At 40.0% G+C, this 8,562-nt stretch overlaps 1 long non-coding RNA gene across 1 annotated transcript; it reads left to right on the forward strand.

Moving 5' to 3' along the window:
* The first annotated feature begins 6,274 nt into the window (after nt 1-6,274).
* LOC121647920 lies at nt 6,275-8,060 on the forward strand. Its single transcript, XR_006011901.1, has 3 exons — nt 6,275-6,287; nt 7,640-7,833; nt 7,906-8,060. It is a non-coding gene; the product is annotated as an uncharacterized LOC121647920 (long non-coding RNA).
* Nucleotides 8,061-8,562: the final 502 nt, after the last annotated feature.

Below are 8,562 nucleotides of genomic sequence, written 5' to 3' on the forward strand. Positions count from 1 at the left end.
GGTTGGTTTTTAGATTGTTTTAGATTTGGTTTTACAGTGTTTTATCTCAGTGTTTCCCCACACCACTAGACCCCAGAATTTATGACAGCATTTTCTTGGTCCTTTTAACCTGCTTTTACCCTCTGTGTTGTGTGTGTGTTTGATGGGAAGGGGTGCGGGGTGGGCTTGCTGCTCTTGGGTTGGGGTTCTGGGGGATTTTACTCTCTGTAAAGCACCTTGAGTTGCTATTTTTCTGTATGAAAGGTGCTATATAAATAAAGTTTGATTTGATTTGATTCAGGAAGTCCAGCCCACAACCACGTCCAGTGACCATCAGGGACAATAAGGTGAAGATTGTAGACAACTACAGGTACCTCGGGTTGTGGCTGGATAACAAGCTGGACTGAGCATGCTGTACAGATCACCTGTACAAGAAGGGCCAAAGCCGTCTGTACTTCCCGCGAAGACTGGGCTCTTTTAATATCTGCAGAAAACTCCTGTGGATGTTCTATCAGTCTGTGGTAGCTAGTACGCTTTTTTATGCTGTTGTCTGCTGGGGGGGTAACATGACAAAAAGGTGTGCTAACAGGCTGGAAAAACTCATCAGGCGGGCGGGCTCTGTGGTTGGCATGAAGCTGGACTCCCTGGTGACAGTGGCAGAGAGGAGAACACTAAAAAAACTACTGGCTATTGTGAATGATGCCAGTCACCCTCTGCACACTGTCATCAGTGCACAGAGAAGCCTGACCAGTAACAGGCTGCTCCTCCCCAAGAGTAGGACCAACCGGCTCTGAGACTCCTTTGTCCCCCGAGCCATTAAACTGTACAACTCTGCATTAGGCAGGAGGGGGAGAAGGAGGGGGGAGAGGGAGGTGTGCAGTCCGCCTGATAGAACACATGCACAATAACCCATACAAACAGTTGCAATAACTTATACGTGCAATTGTGAACTGGGAATCTGTACTACCTCTACTGTGTGCAATGCTTGTTTATATTGTTTTATTAACTTATCTTATTGTTATTATTGTTATATTTATTGCATTCTATTGCCTCTATTTTGCTTTGTACCTGTATATATTGTGTCTTGTGCTTGTCCTGCTTTACTGTTGGTGTTGTATTGCTACTGGTACCCAAATTTCCCTGAGGGCTCTCTGAAGGGATTGATAAAGTATTTCTATTCTATTCTATTCTATTCTATTCTATTCTATTCTATTCTATTCTCTATTACCTTACAGACCCATTTATGCTCCCTTAAACTGCATAACCGTCTTCTGCCTCAAGCATAAATGGGCCTTTAGGGCGGATTCACACCAGCGCTTCGGAACTGGATCCCAGGGTGCGAACCACAGGGGAGCTGGGGGAGCTATAGCTCCCCTTAATGAAACATGAGCTCCCCTAGAAACAGGATTTATGAAATGTTGGGGGAGCTATATAATACTGACAATAAAATGTATGCTGATTGCTCACAAATTCACTGTAGCCTAAAGTATGACTATGGATGCTATAATTATTGTGACCACTGAAGCGTGGCGGCGCTCCAAGTTAAACTTCCTGTAGATCTACGTTAAATACAAAATAAAAGAAGTAAATGCGTAAAAGGTAAGGTAAGACCTGCTTTAACTATTTACAATATGGGAAACTATCATTGCTCATTATATTGTGTATGGCAAGCATCGCTGTGTACTTGTGTGATATGTGGGGAATATTAACTATGTAAGTTGATCTTCGCAAAAGTAGTGGTAAAAATTTTTTTTTGCAAGGGACATTTGCACCTGTTATGTATTATTGTTGCATAAGAGTTGTTAACCATTATGTATTGGTACGCTTATGTTCTGTGGGGCAAGCTGTAATATCAGCTGCATGGCATCATGTTCTTACTTGCCGAAAAAAGATAGGAAATGCAAAAAAGCGGCTCCCCCTAAGCCCACGGTATGGTTCGCACTCTGCTGGATCCTAGTTGCTTAGCTTGGAAAGTCCGGTTCATTTTGGGAGGTGTGAATGTGCAACTGAACTCTGATGTGGATCAAAGAAGGAATTTCTGATCTGCAAACACGGGCCACCTGAATGTGGCAACCCCCATCTGAACCGAGCCTCCAGTCCCATCGAGTCCAGCAGACTACTACTATTACTACTAATACTAATAATTAGTGGTGTTCCGATCGATCGGACACCGATCATTATCGGCCAATATCCGTAAAAAAGTATGTGATCGGTGTTCGCCGATCAGTGCCTTTTGTTGCCGATCACAAAATCTGACCACCTTCATACTCTGCAACCTGCAGAAGCGCTGCGTGCAGTGTCATAGCTCCCGCTGTCCTCCACAATGTGCATGCACGCGGTTGCAAATCCAAAGCAAACATGTCTGCCATGTGGAAGTTTTACACTGTGTGTGAGAGTGATGTAAAGTTTGCATCCTGCAACACATGCAACGCAAAAGTCCTTCGCGGGGGAAGTACGTCAAAATCCTTCAATACAAAGAATCTAATACGGCATTTAAAGAACAAACACTTGACGGAGTACGCTGAATTTTCGAGGCTAGCTCACAGAATGAAAGGAAGACGCCGGTGCAGCCAGAGCGCAGCTAACGCAGCCAACAATTACCAACACTCATCCGTATGAGCGTGACAGTCAAGCACATAACCACAAAAATAATTAAGTTAATCGGCCTTGACGACCAACCGTTCTCAGTGGTGGAGGACGCCTTTTTTACTTGGCTTTTTTTTTTTTTTTAGCAATATTAAGATTTTGTTTTACTTTCTTATTTAGCCTTATGAGAGCCTCAATGTGTTTTCAGTCTGTTAAAATATAGTACTACTGATTACTGAAAGATAGCGCATTGTACTATGTACATGTTATTGTCTAAATTAGGGGGATTTTATGGTTCCTTTTTCCACATCAAATAGTCGGCAGTGCTTATAAGAAAATTACAGCCAATCCATGTGATTATCGGTGATCGGCAGTGATCGGCACTCATGGGTGATCGGTATCGGAATCGGCAACAAAAAACCTGATCGGAGCATCCCTACTAATAATAATAGTGGATTAAATAGATTTAAACTTTTCAAGGCACCCAAAGGGCTTTACACTGATTCCATTTCAGATGGTCTTGCTGCTCTTTAGCCCAGAGGGCTCTGTATCTATAAATTATATAAAGAAATTCACATTTCAGTTTGTCAAACAGAACACTTTTCCACTCTGCCTCAGCACCATGATTTTCAGCTGTGAACAGAGATGAATCCAGATTTTCTGCATCTTTTTATGATGTTTTACTCTGTACATGGTGGAATAATCTAAAGTATTTGCTATTTTATGCTGAGGAACATTATTGTTGAATTGCTCCACAATTTTTAAACAGTTTTTCAGATTGCTGCCAAACTTTACTTCTGAGAGACTCTACATCTCTAAGGTGCTCTTTTTATACCAAATCATAATACTTACCTGCTGACAATTAACCTGATTAGTTGCAACATGTTCCTCCGGCTGCTGCTGTTTAGTATCACTTCTTCTCTTCCTTTGTTGCCCCATCCCAACTTTGCCACCTTCCTTTTCAAATTTTTCTTTTTTCTGTGTTCTATTATAAATTAAATGTTGGTTCATTGGATTTCATTTATATTTACATTTTGTTGAGGATTCCACTTGTTTCAGAACTGGGGCTGTAAATGTAGTTTTAAATGTTTTAAAGCGCTGGTACTGCAGGACTTCCATGGTTTCATCTCCATTTTCTCCATCTTTGCTTGTGTCTTTTAATTCTGTATTGAGTGGCCCTACCTTTAACCTTATTACCCTGCTTCCTCAGGGGACATGTAATGAAACATTTCCCTCATTCAGGAGGTCAATTTGCTCGCCTTTCTTTATGAAGTCTGCGGTCTTCTCCATCCCATCGGTATTCCTGCCTGTCTGTTTTTCTTCCACTCTGTCTCCACTTTAATTAGCCAGTGTGCTTGTGTGTGCGTGTCTTGTAGAGTAATAGAGAGAATTCCTGTCTCATGTTGATTTCATTGAGTCTCGGTTTGATCTATTAGCATCAATATTCCCTCCTCTTACTTCTCACATCTTGAAAAACCTTGCCTTGATGCTTTGACTGTTTGCCTGTGTGCAGACAGATTGCTGCTCTGGTTTTCTGCCTTTAAAACATGAAAATCAAGCACCACCAATTACAGATGACACACACAGAGCATCGCAGGCCCTGAGCTGTCATCACGTTCAATCAACTGCCAAGGAATCAAAATAGATCAAATGCAGAAACACATAAAAAATAAATCATTCACTTTGCAACAAGAAACAATTTGTTTCTCAGCTGACTTCTATGAAATTATTGTTGCAATCAGTTGCATCATAATCAACTTTTTGTATTTATCTTCAGCTGATCAGCTCGTCTGGAAAATGTGTTAATGGGCTTGATGAAGCTACAAGAAAAACTTCAAATTTTAAATCATATTAACCACAGCTTACAAATTAATCATGATTAATCACTATTGGCAAGTTTTTTTATGCCTGAAATTTGCCCGTTTTTACTGTGCTGTATCAACATAAACAGCCAATGCTACAAATATTTACTGTTTACCGAGCTTTACTTGGATAAATGTCAGATGTCCAAGGGTCAGTAAATGCAACATGTAATGAACTGCTGTGTTGTTCTAAATCATCTCTACCATGTTCCAGATCATAATTCAGAATTTATTTAGCATCATCTGACCAGCCGTCTCCATGGTGATAGTTTCTGTCATAAAACCTGCAGATGTGACGACTGAAGTTAAACAGCCAACACTGATGAAGAAACTCTGATAAAACTGATGTCCTGGATGAAAACAGGTTTTTCCTTTTGTCATTGAAGTGTGAGTGTTTGTGCAGCAGTGATAAAAGTCCTATATCAGTATAACCCAGAGGAAACACCTGTTGATAAAACACACCATTCGCTGTTTGTTTTACTAGTCCCCCCCTTCTCCCCCTTTTTTTTACACTAGATGATCACTTTAGTTGTAATAATCAGTTCAATATTTCATAAAATCTAGACCTAACAAAATAAGGTTTAATCTGGGCCCCCTTTTCCTGGTCAGTGCCCCAGCCTGGCCCTCCAGCAGAACTTTTCTAGACCCACCCCTGTATATCTGAAGTATAAACCCTGTCTACCACCAGCCAGCTACTGTGTTAGAGAAGGTCCTGCCAAAAACAACACTTTTTTGGTAAATATGTGACGATGTTAATCATGAAACGCTAGTTTACCTCCTTCTCAGCTGAATAATAAACAAAAGAAAAGCCAATCAGCTGATCACTGACAGCCGTCGCCAGAAAGCCGCTACAGCAGACATGTTGGTGAAAAACACAGCTGGGTTGTTGCAAGTTTTAAAAAAATACAGGAAAAGTGCAGGTGTGGAACCCTCTCACAGAGAAAAGTGTGTGTGTTTAAACATCTTCAATCTCCATGAAAGCGACGTCCATGGGTTGTTCCATTAATGCTGTGTTTATTCTCAAATCCATCCATAGAGCCACCCGGCTCATCTCTTTAATCTCTTCTCTCCACGTCCTGCCATCATAACAGAGAAATGATGGATGTATCGTAGTTCATAGTCAAAGTTATTGAATCTAATATGGTTGCCAATCTGTGATGCCACAATATAAAATTAGATGGGTAATTTTACTGCCACCATAAACTCTGGTTCATAATCAAACTAGTATGGGTTAAAAACTTGAAAAACCCCGGTGCTTAAAGGGTTAACTCTTCTACCTTTTGGAGCTGTTGTTTTCTGTCCAGATGCTTGTATCTGTCGTGGTGCTTCATTCAGAGTGTCGTCTTACGTTGCATTCTTTCATTACAGCCTCACTGTTTCCACACAGAAGACACACAGCTATACATCCACAAACATATTCTCTGTTTTTGAAGTCCACTTTTCCATCAGGCTGCTAGAAAACAAGTGAGGTGCGAGCTTGTGAGCCTGTGATTGATGCACCAACGCACTGGCAGTGCATTATGGGACTTGCAGTATTATAGTGATGCATGCACTCCATCTGTGGGCCAGCTCTAATAGTGATTAGATATAAGCATACAGGCCAAAGATTATTCATTCATGAGCCAGATGTGGCCCACAGGCAATGAGTTTAACACATATGCATTAACTCATAGTTATTACTTATGCTAGACAAATTCAAATGAGGACTTATCTCAATGAGAGAAGCTGATTATGGGCATGTTGGTACCAAATCACCCAAAAAAAAACAAAAACAAAAAAAAAACACACTTTATCCTCCTTATTCATGAAGACTCTGACAGGTTTCAAGCCTCACGTTAAAGTATTGCTGTTGTCACACTGGTATTGATCGATATTGATACCAGTGTTAATATAGATGGATATTGACACCAAATTCGATCTCGATATTATCGACATTTGGACCAATCCGCCCACTACTAGAGGATGAAGATATATTCTAAAATATGATATATACATTTTTATAATATATTTAGAGTAAATAAATATAAGTAAACCAAATAAAGAGTAAGGAGAAAATGAAAAACCATCATTGTACATATCTGTAGAAGTAAAACATTATAAGAAAAAATTAGCTTTTTTTTGTTTTTTTTTTCTGTTATAAATCATGCAGTTTGGTTTGTACACCAAATTTACAGTTATATTTGTAGAAGAAAAGTGAAACTATTTAGAAAAGACAGAAAGTGTCTGTGCACTTTCAGCCTGTTTGTTTCTTTCCTTTGACACAAAAAATATCCTAAACCAATCAGGAAAGATAAGTCGATATTTTCTGATCTGTGTTACGAACAAACATTAGAAAACAAAAGATGATGAGCATCCATAATAGATTGGGTTTTTTCTTTTTGAGGACAAGCCGTGTGACCCAGAAGTTACATTACTTCGTGTTGAACATATTTGACAATAAATACATACAGAATGCAAATTTTGTTTAAGTTGTTTTTATATTTTTTTATTTTTATATTTAACCAGGAAAAACCTCATTGAGATTAAAAATCTCATTTACAAGTGTCCTGGCCAAGACAGCAGCAAACCAAGTCACAAATCAATCAAAACCACCAATAAAATTACATATAAATCACAAACATACATCAAGTTACAAAATAATATTAGTCAAAACATTTACAACCTAAAGACTCATCATTTAATGCTCTTAACTTACTTTTAAAAAGGTGTAAGGAGACCAGTTCCCCCAGACATAGCTTATCCTGCAGCAAATTCCAAGCTATTGGAGCAGCATATCCAAAACTTCTTTTTCCCATTTCAAGTCTGACTTTGGGTAAAGAGAGCAAAAATACATTCCGAGTCACAGAATGAAGATTGTAGCTACTGTTTCTTTTAGATTTGACAGCATTCCATAAGTATGAGGTAAGCAGATTTAGTATTGCCTTATAAATAAAGATGTGCCAATGGTTTTGTCTCCAAATACACAGTGAGGGCCAGCCAACTCTTTCATACAGAGTACAATGATAAGTTAGAGCTTAGAGATTAGTTATAAACCTCAACGCTCCATGATAAACAACATCCAGTGACTTAACACGTTGTGAGGAAAACAGGCTCAGTGCTTTTTGCTTTGAGTTTGAAAACAGCACAAGTTTTGTTTTATTTGAATTTAAGGTCAATTTTAACTCACAGAGAGTAACCTGAAGAGCATCAAAAGCCGCTTGCAAATAACTAAGTGTCATGGTTCTGTGTGTGTCTGAGTTTGCAGGTAGGGTTGAGCAGGTTGCCATGGGGATGGAGGGCGGAGGCTGGAGCCACAATTGATCCCACCTGCAGCGCATCAGCACCTTCGTTAGCCAGCCTTCCTCCCAGCTATTTAGGATCATGCAGGAGCTCCAGTCTTCGCCAGATTGTCATTCAATTAAGCGTGGTAATCAGGCCTCTACCTACGATCTATCTTTGCTTTGCTCTTGGATTATTGACCTTGTCATTTTTTCTACAGACTAAGACCTTGATCCCCTCAGTTAACCTCAGCACCCAGGATTTGGACTACTCCTCGCATCAAGCTACCTGCCTGCCTGCTCGCCCTGCCTGCAACCAAGCTCACAACACCATCCACAGATAACATCTCCTGGTTCACCCCTCCACAAAGAGTTGCCCGGACCTGGACCAAGCCACCAACACTTCTCATTAATAAACATTGTCGCACCTTTCTCCCGGCTGTCTAAGTGTTCTGCTTTTGGGTCCGCTTCCTGGTGCCGCGGCTGCAGGCCGTGTCACTAAGAGCCTGAGTGAGTGATGGAGCAGAGCAATAAATAACAGTATCATCTGCATATAAATGAAAGTTGGCATTAGGAATATTATCAACATTACGCCCAATACAATTTATATACAGTGTGAGTAATAGTGGCCCCAAGACTGAGCCCTGAGGCACACCATTTTTCACTTTACGATACCCAGAGGACAAACATTCAACCTGAACACATTGCAATCTGTTTGTTAAATAGTTGTTAAACCAACTGATAGATTGGTCAGACAAACCAATACTGCGCAGTCTATCTATTAAAATGACATGATCAACAGTATCAAAGGCCTTAGACAGGTCAATAAAAAGAGATTCTTTATTATCCACAATATCAATAAAATCACTGACTACCGT

The sequence above is a fragment of the Melanotaenia boesemani genome, chromosome 10 (genome assembly GCF_017639745.1).
Source record: "Melanotaenia boesemani isolate fMelBoe1 chromosome 10, fMelBoe1.pri, whole genome shotgun sequence".
Taxonomy (NCBI): Eukaryota; Metazoa; Chordata; class Actinopteri; order Atheriniformes; family Melanotaeniidae; genus Melanotaenia; species Melanotaenia boesemani.